Below are 23,337 nucleotides of genomic sequence, written 5' to 3'. Positions count from 1 at the left end.
TGCAGAGGAGAGAGAGTGAGCTTGGGAGATTAAATCATTAATATTTCCTCAGAACAAGGATTATGAGGATCAGGGTGTTCCATATGCTTCTGGGCCCCAGATGGGAGAAGGTGAGAGCTTTCTTTTCACCTTGGTCTTCTAACAGAAGAGGTTTCTGCACAGGGCAGGAGGTGGGCTCAACTAAAAGAAAGCACTGAAACAGAGGCTGCAAACTGGCAGCACAAGACATCAGCGTGTTATACACATGCTTTCTCTGCCCCGTATGGTATTTTTCTTCAACATTCGACATGGAAGCCTACATTTACTGTTTAAGAGATCCGTTTGGCTTCTCTTGGAGAGTCAATTCCGTGTCCAATTCCTCCGTGGCAGGAATGGCTAGAGCTGAGAGGGACTGCCTACCCACCTCCTGTCCTCTGGCCCCACTCTTCTGCAGCCCCTTCCCCAGGGCCTCCCCAGTACAGGGCTTCATCCTGAATGCTCACCACTTAGCCTGCTTCCCTTGGGTACATTATGGGCCCTGATTTCACAATCTCCACATCATAGCCTCTCCCAGTTTTAGATTTCAACAATTCTCTGATTTCAGAATTTGAAGGACCTTTATAAAAACAACACCTTTTGGGCTTCCCTGGTGGGGCAGTGGTTAAGATTCTGCCTGCCAATGCAGGGGACATGGGTTTGAGCTCTGGTCTGGGAAGATCCCACATGCCATGGAGCAGCTAAGCCCATGTGCCACAACTACTGAGCCTGTGCTCTAGAGCCCGTGAGCCACAACTACTGAGCCCTCATGCCACAGCTACTGAAGCCCGTGTGCCTAGAGCCTGTGCTCCGCAACAAGAGAAGCCACCACAATGAGTAAGCCGTGCACCGCAATGAAGAGTAGCCTCCGCTCGCCACAACTAGAGAAAGCTCGCACAGCGGTGAAGACCCAACACAGCCATAACTAACCAACTAAGTAACTAACTAAATAACTAAATAAATAAAAAACAAAGTTCCCTTTAAAAAATAAAAATTAAAAAAATTAAAAATAAAATCAACACCTTTCATAGTTTTTTCTTCTACTACAAAATACATGTTTACTGTAGAAAATACACAAATAAGTCCGTTAAAGTCACCCATAATCCTGCCACTCAGAGGTAACCTTTAGTTAACATTTTCATTTCTCTCCTTTCCATAGAGGCTTAACTTTCTAATCTATTTTCCTTCAACCCCCTGATCTTTCTTTTGACATTTTAAGGTGCTTTTTTCTGGCTACAATCTGTACCTTCTTGGGTTGTCAGTCAGAAATGCACACAATAGTATGGATGTTATCAGCTCCAGTGAATTTCAAAATACCAGAATCCTCATTGGAGTGTCTCTCCGAACCCACTAAGGCAGGAAGAGAAGAGCACTTTCTTCCTGGATGAGATACACTTTAGTTACTATGGATATATGTGTGAAAGCCTGGCATGTCTCTGTTGTAAACACTGCGGAATGTAGGATCGTAGACTGTGGCTGGCACTTTGAACTGTGTAAATGAACTTCAGTGGAAAGTAGATTACTTCCTTTATTGTAGAGTGTAATAAATATACTGTGCCCATTCAGCACTGTGTACGCAGGTGACTCCTTGGTCTGGCGGACCACGGCAGCAACTTTTCCAAACACACCCGCCATAACTAACGTGAGCCCTCTGTCTGGAATGCACTTCCCCAGCTCGCCAGCTCCTCAGCATCAAGATCTCAGCTCGTGCCAGTCACCCGAAGTTGTCTTATCTCAACCACCCCCTCCCTAATTCCTGCCTGTCATGTCATCCATTTATTTCCCTTATTACTATTAAAATGTATTTTGCTTGTTTTTTGTTTCCTTTTTTATTATATGTCTTCTCATCTATACTGTGAGCTCCAGTGAGGGCAGGCACCTCTCAGGGATGATTCCCGAGGCTTTGCAAGGCTGCCTGGCATAATTCTTGATGCTTAGTAATGTTTCTATTGTTGGTTTTTTTTTTTTTTCGGTATGCGGGCCTCTCACTGTTGTGGCCTCTCCCGCTGCGGAGCACAGGCTCCAGACGCGCAGGCTCAGCGGCCATGGCTCACGGGCCCAGCCGCTCCGCTGCATGTGGGATCTTCCCGGACCGGGGCACAAACCCGTATCCCCTGCATCGGCAGGCGGACTCTCAACCACTGCGCCACCAGGGAAGCCCCTTAGTAATGTTTTTTAAATTACGTTTGTGATGGTTCATTTTATGTGTCAACCGGGCTAAGGGATGCCCAGATAGCTGGTAAAACATTACTTCTGGGTTTGTCATTGAGGGTGTTTCCAGAAGAGATTAGCATTTCAGTCAGTAGACAAGGTAATGAATTTCACACTCACCACCGTAGGTGGGCATCCCCCAACCCACCAAGAGACTGAATAGAACAAAAAGGTGGAGGAAGGGTGAATTGGCCCTGTGCTTGAGCTGGGACATCCATCTTCTCCTGCCCTTGGACATGGCACTCCTGGTTCTTGGATTCAGACCAGGACTTAAACCTTCAGCGCTTGGACTCAGACTGAATTATACTACCAGCTTTCCTGGCTCTGCGGCTTGCCAACAGAAGACTATGGGACTTCTCGACCTCTATAACCACATGAGCCAATTGTCTGGAGACCCCTGGCTGTATATTCTTGATAAAAATTTTGAAAATACAGGAAGTCACAAAGGAAAAAATTGAAATCAAACATGATCCCAGACATTACCATTACCAATATTCTTTGTATATTTTAAAATATTTTCCTGGAGAATATATATATATATATTCTCAACTTTGGCATAGTGACAATTTTTTAAAATACATTTATTTATTTTATTTATTTATTTTTGGCTGCGTTGGGTCTTCATTGCTGCGCGTAGACTTTCTCTAGTTGCGGTGAGCGGGGGCTACTCTTCATTGCAGTGCACGGGCTTCTCATTGTGGTGACTTCTCTTGTTGCGGAGCACTGGCGCTAGGCACGTGGGCTTCAGTAGTTGTGGCACATGGGTCAGCAGTTGTGGCCCACGGGTTTAGTTGCTCTGCGGCATTTGGGATCTTCCTGGACCAGGGCTCGAACCCGTGTCCCCTGCATTGGCAGGTGGATTCTTCACCACTGCGCCACCAGGGAAGTCCCCATAGTGACATTCTGGGCTCAGTAATTCTATGTTGTGGGAAGCTGTCCTGTACATTGTAGTATAGCACCCTGGCCTCTACCCACTAGATGCCAGTACCACCTCCCCTCAAGTCGTGGCAATCAAAAATGTCTCCAGATGTTTCTAATTGTCCCCTGGGGATCAAATCACTCCTGTTGAAAACCACTGCTCCACAGTTAGATATTTATGTTGTTTCTAATTTTCTAGTATTGTAAATAATGCTGTAATGAACATTTATATTTCTTAGTGAAAACATCTAGAAGTGAAGTCCAGGGCCCGAAGAGCTTGCAGCTGTCTTAGTGTTTGGACAAATAATTCAAATTTTGCTCTCCAAGGCTGTATCAGAGTGCATGAAGCTGTTCTTACCGCTACCCCACCCCTCAAAAATTAAGCCATCTTTCTTAATCCTGGCATTAAGAGCACTCCAAAATTTGGCCCCAATATTCCTTCTTACTTTGTTTTGCACAGGTTCTCTACACATACTCTAAGCTCCACCCTAGTGTTTCTCATTCCCTCTGGCTTTTGCCCCTTCATTCTTTCTGTGCCCTCAGCCTGTCCCTTACTACCCAGTCCAAATTCCATTCCTTCCATGGCTTCTTTGATGTTCCAGTTAGACTTTTCTTACTTAGAACCCCAAACTATTGGTTTGCTTCCATTTCAATGGGAGTTTCTACATTCTAGGCTGTGTTATTTCTACATATTTGTACTCTCACCAAACTCAACCTCTTTGAGGATAGGGGTAAAGCTTTACCCCTTTTAAAAAAACTCCAAAAGAGCCCAGCCCAGGTCCTTTCCCATAATATGCCCACCAGGCTTAGTTCTGGCTGGGAATATAAGCAACTGTTTTGCAGGAAATCTACTTTTACCTCATTTTTCAATATACCAGAATGAGACAGTCTCAAACCTGCTAAAAAAAACTTCAGTCCTAATTATTGGGTAGGTACAGATAAGCTGGTATTTGTAGCAGGTCACCTCCTAACATGCCTGTTCAATGGGCCTGATTTCAGATGTCAGTGGAAGAAATTTGAAGCTTCTTTCATTGGAAGCAGGGGCTACCGGTATGGGTAGGAGAAAGTGCTTTCTGTAGTCCAGACCTACAGAACATGTTCTACTAGAAAAAAGAAAACAGGATCGTAGACCCAACAATACCACTGACTCATTCTATGACCTTGAAAAAAGTCCTGTCCTCTCTCAAGGCTTTGTTGATTTTCCTAAGAACAAAACAGGAGGGTTGAATAACATATCTCTAACACTCCTGGTTGCATGACTCCAGATGGGCTGAGAGTGAGGCTGGGCTGACCAGGCATGGCTGACTTCTCTGTTCCTGACCACAAGCCTTGCCAAAAGATCCTCCTGGAAGAATAGCTGGAACTATTTACTTAGCATAATCTCTACTCTAAGATCTACATTTCACAGATAAGAAAACTGGAAAGCTTTGAAAAGTTAGGTGACTCAAATTATAGGTGATTTTGAAATACCTTTTTAATTGAGCTAGAATTCACATTACATAAAAATTCATCTTTTTTTTTTTTTTTTTGGCTGCGCCACACCGCATGTGGGCTCTTAGTTCCCCAACCAGGGAACGAACCCATGCCCTCTGCGGTGGGAGCATGGAGTCCTAACCAGTGGACCGCCTGGGAAATTCATCTTTTTACAGTGTACAATTCAGTGGGTTTGGGTGTATTCGTTATGTTGTGCCACCGCTAATCTGTTTTCTCATCCCCTGGTGGCCGCTACTCTACTTTCTCTCTCTGTGGATTTGCCTGTTCTGGTCATTTCATATGAATAGAATTATACAATATGTGATCTTTTGTGTCTGACTACGTTCACTTAGCATAATGTTTTCAAGGTTCACCCATACTGCAGCATGTATCAGAACTCCATTCTTTTTTATGGCTGAATCATGTTCCATTTTATAGATTATACCACATTTTGTTTACCCATTTATTAGTTGATGGGCATTTAGGTTGTTTTCACTTTGGGGCTGTTATGAGCATTTGTGTACAAGTTTTTGTGTGGACATGTGTTTTCAATTCTTTTGAGTATATACCCACGAGTGGAACTGCTCAATCCACAGGTGATCTTAAGACTGAGTTTGGAGGTAAAGAGGGGGAATAAAGGAAAGAAATAGGACACAGCAAGGAATCAGCTGGGTGAAGGAGAGGTATTTGTGGAAAGGTGTTTTGTAAGGCACCTTTTTGGAAATTCAGGACCCGCTTGAATGGGAATGGGCTGGTTAGCGTATCAGTGTCCACCACAAATCCCAGTGTTGGGTGAAGAGGTCTCCACAGGCCCCCAACTGTTCATCACTCCTGTTAATATCAATGGTGAGAGAACTGAGTATGTTCAATTAGGAGGAAGCTTTGAAAGGCTGTCATGGGTGGAGTGTGCCAGCTTGTTCAGGGAGGATCCAGAGAGCCAGACAAGCCAGCAGGTTGAGACAGAAGTTATTATAAGAAGACAACACCCGGGAATTCACTGGTGGTCCAGTGGTTAGGACTTGGCGCTATCACTGCCAGGGCCCTGCATTTGATCCCTGGTTGGGGAACTAAGATCGCCTCAGAGTGAGGCCAAAAGAAAAAAAAAAAAAAAAAAAAAAGGCAATACCCATAGTGCTTAAGAGGTGGTGTGTAAATTATTCAGTTTCCCTGGACCTCGCTTTACTTAGCTGTAAAATTAGAATTCTTTTACATGGCGGTTGTGGAGATTAAATGAGATAATATATTGTATAGTGCACAGCTATGCATCCAGTGCATGTTAAGTTGAACCATATGAAATTGCCCCTCTTTGACTATTTTTCTCCTACAGGGACAGCAGTTTCATACTGTTCAATTTAATAGTAGTCATTCAATCATTATTAGTTATCATAACTATCTAATATTAACTGGATTACCTTACAGATAGCAAAATCCCTGTCATAGAAGGTAGGTACGCCCAGGACAAGGCAAAGAGGATTCAAACATCAGCATTTAAATAGGAAGATGAATCTAGTCAATCAGTGAGGAAGCTGTTACAATTTTTTTTTTTAATAATCTTTACTGGCGTATAGTTGATTTACAATTTTCCCAGAGGAATGAGAAACTGGCCTAGGATGGGGACTGAGAGACTGGAGGGAAGGGTGTGGGCGTAGAAGCAAGAAGAAGGTGTGATGTTGAGCATCCTTTCATGTGGTTGTTGGCAATCTGTATATCTTCTTTGGAGAAATGTCTGTTTAGGTCTTCTGCCCATTTCTGGATTCGGTTGTTTCTTTTTGTGATATTGAGCTGCATGAGCTGCTTGTATATTTTGGAGATTAATCCTTTGTCATTTCCTTCGTTTGCAAATATTTTCTCCCGTTCTGGGGTTGTCTTTTCATCTTGTTTACAGTTTCCTTTGCTGTGCAAAAGCTTTTAAGTTTCATAAGGTCCCATTTGTTTATTTTTGTTTTTATTTCCATTTCTCTAGGAGGTGGGTCAAAAAGGATCTTGCTGTGATTTATGTCCTAGAGTATTCTGCCTATGTTTTCCTCTGAGAGTTTGATAGTTTCTGGCCTTACATTTAGGTCTTTAATACATTTTGAGTTTATTTTTGTGTATGGTGTTAAGAAGTGTTCTAATTTCATTCTTTTACATGTAGCTGTCCAGTTTTCCCAGCACGGATTATTGAAGAGGCTGTCTTTTCTCCATTATATACTAATTATTAGAGAAATGCCAATCAAAACCACAACGAGGTATCACCTCACACTGGTCAGAATGGCCATCATCAAAAAATCTACAAACAATAAATGCTGGAGAGGGTGTGGAGAAAAGGGAACCCTCTTGCACTGTTGGTGGGAATGTAAATTAATACAGTCACTATGGAGAACAGTATGGAGGTTCCTTAAAAAACTAAAAATAGGGCTTCCCTGGTGGTGCAGTGGTTGAGAGTCTGCCTGCCAATGCAGGGGACGCAGGTTCGTGCTCTGGTCCTGGAGAATCCCACATGCCGCGGAGCGGCTGGGCTGCTGAGCCTGCGCGTCCGGAACCTGTGCTCCGAAATGGGAGAGGCCACAACGGTGAGAGGCCCGCGTACCGCAAAAAAAAAAAAAAAAAAAAAAAAACTAAAATAGAACTACTGTATGACCCAGCAATCCCACTACTGGGCATATACAGTGAGAAAGCCATAATTCAAAAAGAGACATGTACCACAATGTTCATTGCATCTCTATTTACAGTAGCCAGGACATGGAAGCAACCTAAGTGTCCATTGACAGCTGAATGGATAAAGAAGATGTGGCACATATACACAATGGAATATTACTCAGCCATAAAAAGAAACAAAATTGAGTTATTTGTAGTGAGGTGGATGGACCTAGAGTCTGTCATACAGAGTGAAGTAAGTCAGAAAGAGAAAAACAAATACCATTTGCTAACACATATATATGGAATGTAAAAAAAAAAAAAAAAAGCTTCTGAAGAACCTAGGGGCAGGACAGGAATAAAGACGCAGATGTAGAGAATGGACTTGAGGACATGGGGAGAGGGAAGGGTAAGCTGGGACGAAGTGAGAAAGTGGCATGGACATATATACACTACCAAATGCAAAATAGATAGCTAGTGGGAAGAAGCCACATAGCACAGGGAGATCAGCTCGGTGCTTTGTGACCCCCTAGAGGGGTGTGTTAGGGAGGGTGGGAGAGAGACGCAAGAGGGAGGGGATATGGGGATATATGTATATGTGTAGCTGATTCACTTTGTTATAAAGCAGAGACTAACACAACATTGTAAAGCAATTATACTCCAGTAAAGATGTTAAAGAAAAAAATAAAAGGAGATGTGGAAGACACATTGACTGACTGGGAGAGGAGGCCTGAGAAACAGTGCTGCAAGCCTGGGTCATTTGCTTGTCACTGGGCATTGAGTGTCCCCCTTCAGTACATTTCACTGGCTTTATATGTGGATTTAGCCTCCATTTCCTGATCAGAGGACTTTCCCCTCTGTCTTGCCAAACCCCATGTCCTCTGTGAAGCCACAGAAGGGAAGAGTTTCTCTGGCCCCACCAGCTAGCCCTTAGAACTGGTGGGACAGCCTCCACCCTCATTTTGTTGGGTTCCACCCTCATTTTATACTTAACCTTGGCTCTCTCCCATATTTCATTTGTTGTTACCCTGACCTAGAGTTGATGTCAGTTCCTAAGTGTCAGGCCACCTGTTGACTTTGTGATTTATTCAGCTACTTGGGTTTCCTGTTGAGTCTGTCTCTGGAGCATGGCTAGTCTGTGAAGTTCTCTTTGTTTTACTTTGACGATCTCACCTGGGTGATGGGTGAGCCATGTAAAAGTTTCTCCTTAGGTGCATTTTAACCTTTACGTCATTTTTCTAAAGTCTGGATTCTGAAAGCAATCTGTGATTCAAAAACAGTTAGGAGCTTGGGGAATCCTGAAAAGTCGGGTAAAGTTAAGTCCTAAATACATACTTTGTAACCACAGTAGTAAGGAGAAAGGCAGCAGGCAGGAGGGTATCCTTGGGCTTTAGCACCAGAGTGAACTGAGTTTGAATCCTCTTCCTGTAATTCACACTTTTACATTGGGCTAATTTCTTAATCTCTGGTCTCAAATTGTGGGTAATAATGATACTTATTTTATAGAACTGTTGTGAGGCTTAGAGGCAGTATAGGTACAGAACTTGGTTCATGGCCAGTTCTCAATAAATGTAGTCATTAATAATGATAATGTAAGCTTAGTATGAAGCAGTGATATTCAGTAGAAAGCAGAAGTAATGCAAATATAATTATTTTCCTATTTTTATTATTTTTCTTTTTATAAAGTAATATATCATGTGTTGTAGATAATTGAGAAAATACAGGTAAACAAAAAGCACATAACAGTTACCATCCAGAGAAACATTTTGATATATATTCTTCTTTCCCAATCATATAAATATAATTTTTAAAGCAAAACTGTGGTTGCGCAATATATATTTTGTTTGTTCAACAATATATGTAAATATCTTTCTGTGCTATTAAATATTCCATTACCACATGATTTTTAATGGCCTCATAGACTTCCATTGGGTGGCTGTAACCATAATTTATTTAATATATTTCTAACTGTTGGCTATTTAGGCTGCTTTTATTTATTTATTTTTTTGATATTCTTAATGAACATTTGTTAAATCTTTGTACACTTGCTTATTTTCTTATCTTCTTAACAAAAAACATGGCCAGAAAGAACAACTTAAACTACTAATCTTTTAAGATGATGCCTTGGCTATCCAAAAGATATAAGAGTTTAAGTAAAGAAATATTGAGAAGTCAATATGTTAGCACAAAGGTCATGTTCCATTTTGAATGGCCATTTCCCACAGCACCTAGCTCATAATCCTGAAAGAACAAATCTGGGATGCCAGGGCTTGTGATCGCCATGAAACGTCAACTAACAGATCACTTTCTGTACCTAAATATTATAGCAAGGGTGACTTGTACTTCTTCACCCCAGGTGTCAGAGTCACATTTCTTTTCTTTCTCCAAATCAAATTTTATATGTTCCAAGCCCCCATCCCACAGTGCTGGCAGGATATCCAATCTCAATAATTACTGTGACCACTGCCCCGCCCCAGGGTCACGTGAAGACCTGTTGGTCTAACTCAGTCCAGCCGGAGAAAAGCCCTGTAACCTTTATTTGATCCATCCTACTACCACAAATGTGCCCCTCGTCCAAGCTGGTGAGGCCCCTGAAACAGTCCTGCTCGTTGCCAGGGTTCCAAGGTTCTTGCTGTGGCTCCAGGCTCCCAGAGCCACCAACAGTCACCCATGTGGCAAACCCTCCCACATCTCCAGGGCAGGAAGAGGCCCAGGTCCTTGCCACTCAAAGATTTTGCAAAGCCTAGCCCTCATGGGGGAAGCGTTCAACAATCTCCTTTCCTCCTGACTCCTGGCCCTCCTTCTTTCCCTCTCTGGGACAATTCAGTCTGATTTCCCTCAAAGGCCAAAAGGAAGAGGGGATCTCTTCTTGAGTCTGAGAGTAGTTACTTCCTGCCCTGCCACAGAGCAGCCCTGAGAGGCAAGTGATCAAGAAGGGCCAAGCCAAGAACTTCCCTGGTGGTGCAGTGGTTAAGAATCCATCTGCCAAGGCAGGGGACACGGGTTCGAGCCCTGGTCCGGGAAGATCCCACATGCCTTGGAGCAACTAAGCCCATTTGCCACAACTACTGAGCCTGCGCTCTAGAGCCCACAAGCCACAACTACAGAAGCCCGCGCCCCTAGAGCCCGTGCTCCACAGCAAGAGAAGCCACTGCAATGAGAATCCTGTGCACCGCAACAAAGAGAAGCCCCCGCTCACCGCAACTAGAGAAAGCCCTTGCACAGCAACGAAGACCCAATGCAGCCAAAAATAAATAAATAAATAGATTAAAAAATAAATAAATAAAAATGAAGGGCCAAGCCCCCTTTAGGAATTGGGGGAGAGGGGGCAGAGAAAAAATACCTACAATTGTTCAAAGCACTATTTGGGTTTTTTTTAATTAATTAAAGCTCTTACCAAATTTCTAATAACAAAATGATTATTATAACATGAGAAATAACAAAATGATTACTGTTGTTTTAAGCCACTAAGTTTTGGAGTGATTTGTTACTTAGCAGTAGATAGCCATAAAGAAGCTCTTTATGCACTCAGATGGAACAATTTTTAAGGTTTAATATTATTAATTTTTAAGAGTATAGAATAGGATATATTGAATGCCCATTTTATTTTTTTAAAAAGCGTATATATGAGAGAGAGAGAGAGAGAGAGAAAGATTGATTGATTGGGGGAGTCTTGTACATGCATAGATCACTGGTTTGTCAGCCCTAGGTTACCTTAGAATCTTCTGGAGGGCTTTTAAAACATATCAATGCCTGAGCCCACTCTATACCAATTCAGTCGTAATATCTGGGGATGAGACCAAAATATATTTATCTTTTAAAACTTCCCCAAGAGATTCTGATGTGCAGCAGAGTTGAGAACTGCTGGTACAGACTAACCCAGAAGGCAACACAGGAAACTGGTGCTGTGTTTGCCTCCAGAAAGGGGATGCTCGGGTAAGAATGGAGAGTATGGGAGGGATATTTACTTTTAATTGTAAACTCTTTGATATTTTGAATTTGTTTACTTGCACATGTTACCTATTTCTAAGAAAAATCAAGTTTTTTTTTTTTTTTTTCGGCCACACTACATGGCATGTGGGTTATGGGATCTTAGTTCCCTGACCAGGGATCGAACCCGCACCCCCTTCTTTGGTAGCATGGAGTCTTAACCACTGGACCGCCAGGGAAGTCCCAAAAATCAAGTTAAATTAAAAACTAGCTATAGCAGCGGAAATGAATCCCAAATAGCAAATCGGAACAGTCCACTCAATAATGGGGTCTCAGAGGAGGTGACCTGTCCTTCCTGGGAAGAGTGGGTAGTCAGGAAGGGCTGGGGAAGTGAATCCTGAAGTGCTCTCTAACCTGAGATGACTTCTTTGCTGGCCCATAACATCCCTAGTTAACACATCATTAGTTACTCTTTGGAAAGCAGTTTGGGACAGAGTAATGGCTACAATGTAACCCTCCAGCTGCCAGTCACCTCTGTGAAACCTGAGACCAACAGGAGGGAAAATGCCCAGGCTTAGTTGGGAGGGGTGAAGAGATCTGGGTTCTGGCTGGCTGGCAGCTGACGTACTGTTATTGAGGAAAAGCAGATTATTATTTAGCCAGCTCTCCATTAGCAGGGATTTGGCTATCTGTTTCACACCTTAGTTTCCTGCTGCAGAGAACTGGAGCATGATGAAGGTAAGGTAGGAGTGGCAGACCAAAATCTAGCTCTATGAGGTCCCTGGGGATATGTATGTGGGAAGGTGGGGGGACCACAACATTAAATAGCAGCCTGGGATGCTGAATTGGGAGGGAGAGAGGCACTAATGACAGACACCTACGAGTAAGAAAACCCGTCTCTGTCCCACCTCAAAATCCACTACTTGTCGGTTGAGTGGCCTTGTTAAGTAACAATATTCCAAGATGCAGTTTCCTCATCTGTAAAGTAGATCAGAATGTATGGAATAAGAGAGAGAAAATGATAGCCATTATTAAATTAAGCCAGTCTTTAGTGGTGTCTGTTACATGCAAGGATGGGGATAGATTCTTACATTTGACTTACACAGGGAGTGTAGAGGTTAACAGTGGGCTTTGCAGGCAGATGTAACTGGGTTAAAATCATGCTATTGTCATTTATTAACTTGGACAAGTCACCTAACATCTCTGAGTCTCATTTCCTCCCCTATAAAGGGAGATTCACAATATATTACCTCCTCAAAAGCTTCTGTGAGGCTTAATATAATAAATGTGAAGCTTTGTGCATCCAGAGATAAATATCCAGAAACTGTCAACTGTTGTCATTCTGCTTGTTTTGCAGCTTATAGGGAGTTGACAAAGTACTTTAACACCCATTGTTTTACTTGATCCCCTCCAGGACTCTGAGTGTGGGGCCATTAATTACCCTTGGAAAGGTGAGAACATCAATTAAGTGATTTGTCCCCAGAGGTAAGGGACAGCACCAGGATTAGAACCCAAGTGTTCTGATTCTGATATGGCTTGTGACTTTGGAAGTTCTGAATCTGGTGGGTGACAGAATCTGAGGCTCATCTCAGGTTAAGAAAGGGAGTTCCTTAAACGACTGTGAAGAAGTTCATGGGAAAGGGAAGAAAAGGAAGTTAACCATGCTGCTTCCTTCATCGGTTCTCTTCCACTCCCATCTACCCTATCGTCATCTGTGGGCCTCCTCAGGCAGTACAAGAGGAAAAGTGAACAAATTAACATATACTCTATATCGGATAGTGCCCAGTTCGTGGCAGATAATTAAATCAAGACTACCTGCTAGGAAGTGACTAGCAGGAAGTCGCTGAGGAAAGGGCGGTTGGGGGTTTAGCCTGAGACCTGAGAGACAAGTAGAAACCAGGTACTGGAACAAGTGTTCAGGTCCAGAAAGAGAACAAGCTTGGCAAGCAAAGGAGGCCAGGATGGGTGGGAGAGGGCTGAGGGAGGGAGAGATGCCACATGAGGAGCGTGAGGCGTAATGGGCCGGGGCCCAGAGCGTTCAGGGCTTCGGGGGCATAGGGAGAAATTTGATATTATCTGTAAATGTCAAGGAAAGCCACTGAGGATTTTAAACGAGGATTGGAATTGCATTTCATATTTATTTTTATATTTTCTTTTACATCTTAAGAAGAGCCTCTGGCTATTGGGAACTTTGGTGGAAAGTAAGTTACACTGGGGCAAGAGCCCCTCTAACTTTCTAGCAGACCTTTTCCCATTCAGGGCCTCCATTTCTCTATCAATAAAGGAGGGTGGGTGGGAACGCGGGTCCTAAGGAATCGAAGATGAAGACGATACCCCTCGCAAACAAAGAGCAGTTTACAGCTCTCGTTAGATCATTTCCGCGTTTCCCTTGATACTGATTCCTCGCAATACCCTCAGGGTTAAGGCAGAGAACCAGCAATCTGCCTACTTCGAAGATGATTCATCGCCGTGCAAAGGTCAGGAGGAATCTCCGTAAGGGACGCGTGGCTCCTTCTGTACAGGGCAGCCAATCGCAAGGAGGAAAGCGGCCAGGGGGCAGCACCCTTGCCTGTCCTGGCCGCGTCATTGGCTGACAGCCGCGTCGTTCTTCCGCGGTGCCACGTGACTGTGCATACTGAACTTTCGCGGTTAGAGTCGCCTTCTGCACCTCCCCGCAGGTTCCTTCTCGCAGCTCCCCCGGGCCCCGCCTCCTCCAGGGGCCGGGCGATGGGCGGGCAAGGGGGCTGGGGGGTTAAAGGGAGGCCGGCCCGGGAGTGGGCTGCCTCTGCCCGCGTCACCCTATCCCCTCAGCCCCGCCGCGGCAGAGGACGCGCCTTGGATCCAGGTCGCACGGGGCGGCCCAGACTCCAGAGGTGAGGAGAGGGGAGGGACTCGAGACGCGGGGGAGACAGCGGTGCCGGCCTTCCCGTGGTCAGCGGGCCCCTCTTGGGGTCGTCCTCGCCTCTGACCCAGGTGTGGTGGGAGGAAGCGCGCACCAACGGTAGCCGCGGGCGGTCGTAGCTGGGCCGTGCGAGGTGGGTGTGCGTAGGAGTTATTTCCTCTGTCGGCAGGGGCGGACGCAGGGCCAGCGTCAAAGCCCCACTCCCCCAACCCGGGTGATCCCGACCCGACTCCGACGGCAGAGGGCTGCCCATCCTCCACCCAACACTTCGCGCCGGGTGCCCCGCTCCCCGCTGGTAACGGTGCGGCTCTTCCGCCAGAGTCCTCGTAGCGCCTTCTCGAACCCAGATATCTGGCAGCAGGACCAAGGAGATAAGAGCCGCCACCACCACCTTAGACTGATGGGGGAACTGAGGCTTGAGCAGGAGAGAGGACTTGATTACCTTGGTTTTTAAAACCACACACCTGGTTAAGTACAAATCAGGACCTTTAGTTTTTCAAGACTCATAGACTTAAGTTGCAATTCTTTCACTGGATAGATGGAGACACTGAAAGGACACAGAGGGATAGAGCGTTGCCGAAAATTACACAGCAAATCATTTGCAGAGCTAGGACTTGTACCCAGCTTTCCCAAACTCATAGACTATTAGGCTGGGCCCTTCCTTGCACAGATTGGGGATCACGGTGAGTTAGACGCATTCAGGACTTAAACTCCTTTCTGGCACTCATTCTAGTACCTTTTTCCTCCTTGTCCCTGAGGCTTTTTGTGTGAAATCTGGAACTAATGTGATATCCAGTATTGGGTTAAGCAGAAGTTCTTGTCTTTGAAAGTTGAGTCAAGAAGAAATGGAGGGGGCTTCCCTGGTGGCGCAGTGGTTGAGAGTCCGCCTGCCGATGCAGGGGACGCGGGTTCATGCCCCGCTCCGGGATGATCCCACATGCCGCGGAGCGGCTGGGCCCGTGAGCCATGGCCGCTGAGCCTGCGCGTCCGGAGCCTGTGCTCCGCAAAGGGAGAGGCCACAACAGTGAGAGGCCCGCGTACCGCAAAAAAAAAAAAAAAAAAAAGAAGAAGAAATGGTGGGCCCAAAGCTGTTGGCAAGAAATAAGCCCCCTTTTTTTTCTTCAGTAATCTCAAGGGACGGAGACTGGTAGCTGTCATTTACTGAGCAAATGCTATGTGCCAGGCGTTGTGCTAGGTACTTTACTTGGGTTAGTTTTAAAACAACACTGCAAGTTGAGTAATGTTATCCCCATTTTACAGGTGAGAAATTAATGCTGAGTAAAATGAAATTTTTCAGTCAGTGCCATACAGCTGTTGAACAGTTTAGCTGGGATCTGAATAGAGATCTGTCTGACTCCAGAACGTACCTAGTGATTCTCCAAATAGGCCCTCAGCCCACTGACTCAGAATCACCCAGGGAGCAGGCTTGGATCTCATCCCTGGATTTGTCTGAGAATCTGCATTTTAACAGATCTTCATGTTTGATATCATTGTATTGTACTATAATTTGCTGCCTCCTGGAGGAAGATCTAGAGATGACCTATTCAGGGATTTGGCGACTTGATTAGATTCACTAGGGGTCATTTTATGCATTGATATTACTTTTAATGAGTATAAACCCCCAGGTAGATGATTGCCAGACTAATTTCTTTCTCTTTTTTTTAGTATTTTTTTTTGGTTTGTTTGTTTGTTTTTATAAATTTATTTATTTATTTATTTTTGGCTGTGTTGGGTCTTTGGTGCTGTGCGCAGGCTTTCTCTAGTTGAGGTGAGCGGGGGCTACTCTTTGTTGTGGTGCGCAGGCTCCTCATTGCGGTGGCTTCTCTTGTTGCAGAGCACGGGCTCTAGGTGTGCAGGCTTCAGTAGTTGTGGCACGTGGGCTCAGTAGTTGTGGCTTGCGGGCTCTAGAGCATAGGCTCAGTAGTTGTGGCGCACGAGCTTAGTTGCTCTGCGGAATGTGGGATCTTCCCAGGCCAGGGCTTGAACCTGTGTCCCTTGCATTGGCAGGCAGATCCTTAACCACTGCGCCACCAGGGAAGCCCCAGACTAATTTCTTGACACAAACTTGGTTATGGTGTATGGAGGTGGAGGGGGAGGAGTAACTGATTTTTCTTCACCACATAGCTCTTTTTTTTTTAAGATATTTTTAATATATATTTAAAAAATTTATTTATTTTATTCTTTTTTTTTTTTTGGCTGCGTTGGGTCTTTGTTGCTGCGCGCGGGCGTTCTCTAGTTGCGGTGAGCAGGGGCTACTCTTCATTGCGGTGCACCGTCTTTTCACTGCGGTGGCTTCTCTCGTTGTGGAGCACGGGCTCTAGGCGCACAGGCTTCAGTAGTTGTGGCTCGTGGGCTCTAGAGCGCAGGTTCAGTAGTTGTGGCGCACGGATTTAGCTGCTCTGCGGCATGTGGGATCTTTCCTGACCAGGGCTCAAACCCATGTCTCCTGCATTGGCAGGCGGATTCTTTCTTTCTTTCTCTCCCTTCCTTCCTCCCTCCCTCCCTCCCTTCCTTGGGTCTTCGTTGCTGTGTGCGGGCTTTTCTCTAGTTGCAATGAGTGGGGGCTACTCTTTGCTGTGGTGCTGGACTTCTCATTGCAGTGGCTTCTCTTGTTGTGGAGCATGGACTCTAGGCACGTGGGCTTCAGTAGTTGTGGCATGCGGGCTCAGTAGTTGTGGCTCTCAGGTTCTAGAGCACAGGCTCAGTAGTTGTGGCACACGGTCTTAGTTTCTCCACAGCATGTGGGATCTTCCCAGACCAGGGATCAAACCTGTGTCCCCTGCATTGGCAGGTGGATTCTTAACCCCTGCGCCACCAGGGAAGCCCTTTACCACATAGCTCTTAAACTGTTATTCGTCCGTTCCCTCAACAAATATTTGTTAAGCACTTATTAGGTGCTCTACATGTTTCAAGGTACTGGGGATAGAACTATGAACTGTATTAAATATTAAATTTAATAATAGGCTCAGAAATGAGGAGAGCACTTGGCCATAAAATTATTGCTTTGAACTAGCTCCTAGGAGCTCTTAGCAAGGAAATAAATTTGGGGGTCATGTGGTATTTTAGAAGAGATCTAAGCTTGGAAATTGGAAGATGAGGACTGAGAATCTGGTCCTACCAGTTGAGCAAGTGACTAAACTTTGATGTTTTTCATACTGGAGAATAGGAATTCATACTCTGATTCTCAGATTTACTGAGGAGGCAAGTGGGAGATGTAGATGAAATCTTTTTTAAAATTTTATTAAAATTTTTTTCTTTTTTTCTTTCTTTTTTTGTTTTTTTTATTTAGATGAAATCTTTTTGAAAGCAGTGAATTACTATGCAAGGAACTATTTAATTATTTTACTATGGTTTTACATTAAGCTATTTTCCTCTTGGGTATTTTATTATTTTGTCTTATATTGGGCTTTATACAAGAAAAAATATAGCGTAGTGCTTTTACTACTGACATAAGCCTTGTGGTAGTTCTTCTTTTTGCATCACAGAAATAAATGGGCATTGTTAATCATTTGTGATAACTGGAAAACGAGGAATATTTTTTTGGCTTCATTATATTAACTTGAAACTTCACCTGTTTGTTCATTTCAATAAACATAGATCTGTAACCATACATAGCAAGTGGGAGGCATTGTGTTAGGTTCTGGGTTATGTAGACACGAGGATGACTTGGTGTCTGCCCTAAAGTGGTGCTCTCGTTTGAGACACATGTAAACTTGAGTGCTAAATAGCTATATGTCATGTGTTGGGGAAGCATAGCCTAAGAAGTTTCAGCCCCCTTCTCCTAGTCATTTGAGGTGGGACTTAAAAGATTAGAAAAAGGACCAAGATAGATGGAGATAGAAGGGAAAGACGTCCCCAACTGAAGGAACGACATGAGCAAGGGTCCCAAAGGGCAAAGGATGCTTATTAGTATTTTCATGGACTGGTGATTGGAACACTGGTGCATGAAAAGAAGCAAGAGAAAGGCAGTTGCAGGCTCATTCACAGAGAGAAGACTATACTAAAGTCATTTGACTATATTTCAGTAGGAGGTGGAGAGCCATTGCAGATTTTTGAAGAGTGTATCCAAATGGTTTGATGCCATGTTGTTACAGAATGCTTCTTTTGAAGAAGAGGCATCATGGGATGGTGGTTAAAAACATTGGTTCAATTCAGTGTTTAAGGCTGAAGTATGTCGTCAACTTTCAAATAGTTGAGGGAAAAAAAAACCCCAAACAAACCAACCTGAGTGTATGAAGAGTGCAGAAGTAGTGCAGATGTAGCAAAACATTAACAATTGGTATATTGTTAAATGGGTGAATTGTGAATAAGTGTTCCATGTATCATTCTTTCAACTTTTCTGAATATTTGAAAAGTTTCAAAATAAGCAGTCCAGAGACAGAGAGTAGGTTTGAATCAGACAGGTCTTGATTCTCATCATGGTTCTACTGCTTATAAGCTGTGTGAGTACTGGAAAATTATTTCTGAACTATATAGTCCACACCTATTCCAGCCTAGTTTAACTGGAATTTTCCACTTAGGAGAAGAGATTTTTTTGGTAGATGACTTGTTCACATTAATATTAGGTTAATGCTAAGACTTCTCGGGACTTCCCTGGTGGTGCAGTGGTTAAGAATCCGCCTGCCAATGCAGGGGACACAGGTTCGAGCCCTGGTCCGGGAAGATCCCACATGCTGCAGAGCAGTTAAGCCCGTGTACCACATCTACTGAGCCTGCCTGCCACAACTACTGAAGCCTGCGCGCCTAGAGCCTGTGCTCCGCAGCAAGAGAAACCACCGCAATGAGAAGCCTGTGCACCACACGGAGAGCAGCCCCTTCTCGCTGCAACTAGAGAAAGCCTGCGCGCAGCAACAAAGACCCAGTGCAGCCAAAAAAAAAAAAACTTCTCAAGTTTTCCGCAAACCTTAGATTGAGGTTATTTTATATAGTAGCTGTTTATGTCCCCTTCTCTGTCTTCTTTTGGATTATTTAGTATTTTCTGTAATTCCATTTTATCTCCATTGTTTATTAGCCATAACTCTTCGTTATTAATGGGATTGCATTAGAATTTATAGTATGCATCTTTTTAAATATTTATTTATTTATTTATTTGTGGCTGCGTTGGGTATTCATTGCTGCGTGCAGGCTTTCTCTAGTTGCAGCGAGCAGAGGCTACTCTTCGTTGTGGTGAGTGGGCTTCTCATTGCGGTGGCTTCTCTTGCTGTGGAGCACAGGCTCTAGGCACGCGGGCTTCAGTAGTTGCAGCATGCGGGCTCAGTAGTTGCCGCACGTGGGCTCAGTAGTTGCAGCACACGGGCTCTAGGGTGCAGGCTCAGTAGTTGTGGCGCACAGGCTTAGTTGCTCCACAGCAAGTGGGATCTTCCCAGACCAGGGATTGAATCCGTGTCCCCTGCATTGGCAGGTGGATTCTTAACTACTGCGCCACCAGGGAAGTCCCTCACTCCAGTCTTACCTCATGCAGTTTCACCCCAGGAATCTGGCAATCTAGGTGACTTCTTCCTGGGTCTTGGGTTTTCCTGGGACCCTTCACTTGCCTGAGTTTCCTTTCTTTTCTTACTTTGCAACTTCCACACATTGGCCTACAGCCTATTCCCTGCTCTCTCAGAGTATGCCAAACCTCTGTTATGGCACTTAGAATGTTATAGTTTATCTGTTTATAAATCTGTCTTAACCCGCTGATTGTGGGTAGAAACTGGGTTTCTTATTCATTTTCGTAAGAATTTACTGATCTCCTACTATGTGCTAAGCATTGTTCTTGGTACTGGGGATACAGTAGATATGAGAAAGACTATAAATAATAGTTTTTAAAAAGTTTAAATACATAATATAATTTTCAAAAGTCTCTATGAAAATGCTGTGAAGAAAATAAAGCTAGATGAGGGTTTAGGGAATGATGGAGTGGCAGTTTTATTTTATTTGGGATGGTCAAGGAAGGCCATTGTATGGAGAGGATATATAAGCTGAGGCATGAAGGATGAGAAAAGGCCTGCAGAGATCTGAGGGTGTGATTGTTCCAGGCAGAGAACTTGAGCAAGTGCAAAGACCCTAAGAAGGGAATCAACTTGCCATGTTCCAGGAACAGCAAGAAGGCCAGTAGGAAATGAGGGTGGAGAGGTGGGCAGGGTTCAGATGTTATAAGCTATTGGAGTAGCCCATGTGAGATCTGATGGTGGAGGGTAGTGAGAAGTGACTGGATTCCAGATACTCTGGGCAGTGGGGAGAGGATGGATATATTACTCAAGGTAGAGAAGACAGGACTTACTGATGGACTGTATGTGGGAGTCGGGTGGGGATAAGGAAAAGAAATATTGACTGCTAGATTTGTAGTCTAGGTTCTGATGCATTGTGTCTAGCACAGTGGTTAGCTTACAGTAATAAGCAGGCCAGTACCCAGTCTCTAGGAGCTCACATAGAAAGTTAACCAATCCATCCTTGGAAGGCTTGTTGGCACTTCACAGAACAAAGATGGGTCTGAATTTTCATTTCTGGCGGGGGGCAGTCCTCTCACAGTATTAACTTCCTAGTCTAGGGCAAAGGAACAGTGGCCTGGGCTCCAGCTGTGCTGGTTGCAAGCACCTGTAAGTGGGATGGAGATGGATACAGAAGCCTTTGCTCATCCTTAGCTTCCTGGGCCTTACAATGCTGTTATCTTCCCTGAACTTGTCTGACAACAGTGAGTTGGAGGATCAGATGGAACAGTGTAAATGGAGACTCTGTCTTGGTTTTACCTGTTTATGGTTTAGTTTTTTTTTTTTCTAAAATAATCTTAGGGACTTCCCTGGTGGCGCAGTGGTTAAGAATCCACCTGCCAATCCAGGGGATACAGGTTCGATCCCTGTTCCGGGAAGATCCCACATGCCGCAGAGCAACTAAGCCCGTGCACCACAACTACTGAGCTTGCACTTTACAGCCCACGAGCCACAACTACTGAAGCCTGTGCACCTAGAGCCTGTGCTCCACAGCAAGAGAAGTTACTACAATGAGAGAAACCCGTGCACCTCAATGAAGTGTAGCCCCCACTCGCCGCAACTAGAGAAAGCCCGCGTGCAGCAACGAAGACCCAGTGCAGCCAAAAATAAATAAATAAAAATAAAAAAATTTATAAAAATAAATCTTAAACTAATTTTTATTCATAAAGGGCAAAAAAGGAAAATATTACTTGCTTGCTTGAAAAAGAATTGAATAGCATAACAGACCAGAAGATGTAATATGATAATTATTGTCAAATGAGTGATACAGTAAGTGATTTTCTCGAAAACCTTCAGCGCCTATGCACTGTCTGCAGGTGAAAGTCTGCCTTTCTTAACCTGGCATAAAAGCCTTCCAGAATCTCCCCTAGGTACCTTTGCCACTTTCTCTCTCATTGATCTCCCATATGCATCTGGTGCTCTAAACGTATCATACTATTTCTCATTCTTTCCCTCCAACCCCAGAACTATTGCTAGTTGTGTTTTCTTTTCCCTCATCCATTTTCCAAGTCCTTCCCTCATTCTTTCATCTCCGACCCAGACTTCAGATCCCAGGTGAGATATGTTGTTCCCTGGAAGCCTTTCTAAACTGCTCTGTCTCTTGCAGATTTCTTCCCTGCTTAGATGCTCTGATCCTAGTAGTTGGCAGCTTCAGTTTTATTTAGCAGTGAGTTGTGGCATACATACACAGAGCAGAGCATGAATATGGAACCGTTATGTTTCAGAGACAGACTTTACCAATCTCTGAACACTGTTGCCTTCCAAAAAGGCATTTCGGTTTCACAAATTGCAAAACTGTTTCATATGCACTATTGGTTAAAATTATATGCTGTAATTACTTACCAAAAGTAGACATTGTTTCTCTTATATCTGCAAAATTTCCAAAAGAAGTTGGCTGACCGCTGTCAGGCTTACATAGAAGGGATATCCCTCTCTTTTAGTTCAGTTCTCTTAGACTCTCAGTAATTCACACGGGAAACAGTGCCAGTGCTGCTGTTTAGTCACCCGGATAAGACAGCTTTCTAAGTAGTCACACTGCATGTGCCTAATTAAAGAAGAAAGTACAGAAATGTTTTTCCTTTTTGTGTTGCCTGAACTGCCATTATACTTTAATATATGAATATGTAAATATATTTTTCAAATGTTTTGTTGATTTTTTCCTCCAGTTCCTGCAACGTAATGTGGAAGGTTCAAGTGTTTTCTTCTTGAACCTTTCTCTTCTTCACTCTCAATTACCAATGTTGATAAAGGGAGAAACTACCCTAGATGATACAGGAGAATCCTATTTTACTGAATTTCATGGAATATGTAGTATGTATTCCAACTTTCTGAAAATGGGAGTCTGGCTATAGACTGTATTTCAAGGATAAACACTGTAACTTCATTTTTCATGAAGCAATTGGTGAGTACTGTAATTGAAAGCAGTAACAGGCTTGGGGGAATGAGAGGATATTTGTGCGAAAAGGGATACTTGAAAAATTTGTTCCAGAGTAGATATTTCCACCTGAAAATAAATATTGCTTTGCATCCTACTTTTTCTGTATTTCAGTTATTTGGTTAGCAAATATTTTCATTTCTATTTTTGAAAGCATGTACTTGGACACTTCAGGGGATACAAAGATGAAACAGAATAGAGCTTGCTCTCAAGGAGCTTAATTTATATGGAGGTCATACCTACAATTTAGTTTAAGATAATTTTTAATGTAATTTTATATTGTTTGGGGTTTTAAAGTAGCCTTGAAAAAAGGGAAAAAAGTAGTTTTGAGGAGAATTTTAGGGAGTGACTAGGATCAGTAAAAGACTATAGATGGTTTTTGGATTCAGACTGATGGCTAAATCATTTCCACTTCTAGGACTGTTTGTGAGTGAATACCTAATTTTTTGAGAGCTGGAGATGGAAAAGGACTATGGCCATGAGTATAGAGAAAGGAGAGTTGGGCACAAGTTTGTAGATGTCAGTGCCAGGTCATTTTGGGTAGCAGGTAGGTGAAACTGGGATGTGTAGGATAACTGAATTTCAAAGTGTTTAGAAGTACCTGAAGTTAGAGAAAGCTAATTAGGTAGGTGATAGGAATAGTAACATGCTCAAAAAAAGAGCTATTCTTGGAGTCTTAAAATCTGGATTTTATTATCTGGCTCAGTCACTTACACAAGCTAAATGAATTACTAAATTGGTCAAGACACTTCACTTTATTATGGTCTATCTATATCTTTATATTTAATGTGGGTTTCTTATAGACAGCATATAGTTGGGTCTTATTTTTTTTTTTTTTTTTTTTTTTTTTTGCGGTACACGGGCCTCTC

At 43.6% G+C, this 23,337-nt stretch overlaps 1 protein-coding gene across 3 annotated transcripts in view; it reads left to right on the top strand.

Annotated features, from left to right (window-relative positions):
- The first annotated feature begins 13,835 nt into the window (after nucleotides 1-13,835).
- Nucleotides 13,836-23,337, top strand: part of SLC26A2 (solute carrier family 26 member 2) — a 22,435-nt gene continuing 12,933 nt past the window's right edge. For 2 of the 3 annotated variants that reach the window (XR_003427732.1, XM_027081604.1), the window contains exon 1: nucleotides 13,836-14,036. The gene's annotated coding sequence lies outside the window, so the exon portion shown is untranslated. Of the gene's footprint in view, nucleotides 14,037-14,603; nucleotides 14,749-23,337 lie in introns of all 3 variants that reach the window. The other variant, XM_027081605.1, reaches the window with a different exon arrangement.

Source organism: Aethalodelphis obliquidens, unplaced genomic scaffold (genome assembly GCF_003676395.1).
Source record: "Aethalodelphis obliquidens isolate GAN/ISIS:26980383/991018 unplaced genomic scaffold, ASM367639v1 scaffold45, whole genome shotgun sequence".
NCBI lineage: Eukaryota > Metazoa > Chordata > Mammalia > Artiodactyla > Delphinidae > Aethalodelphis > Aethalodelphis obliquidens.
Note: the sequence above shows the minus strand (reverse complement) of the source record. Positions and strands in the feature narration are given on the sequence as shown.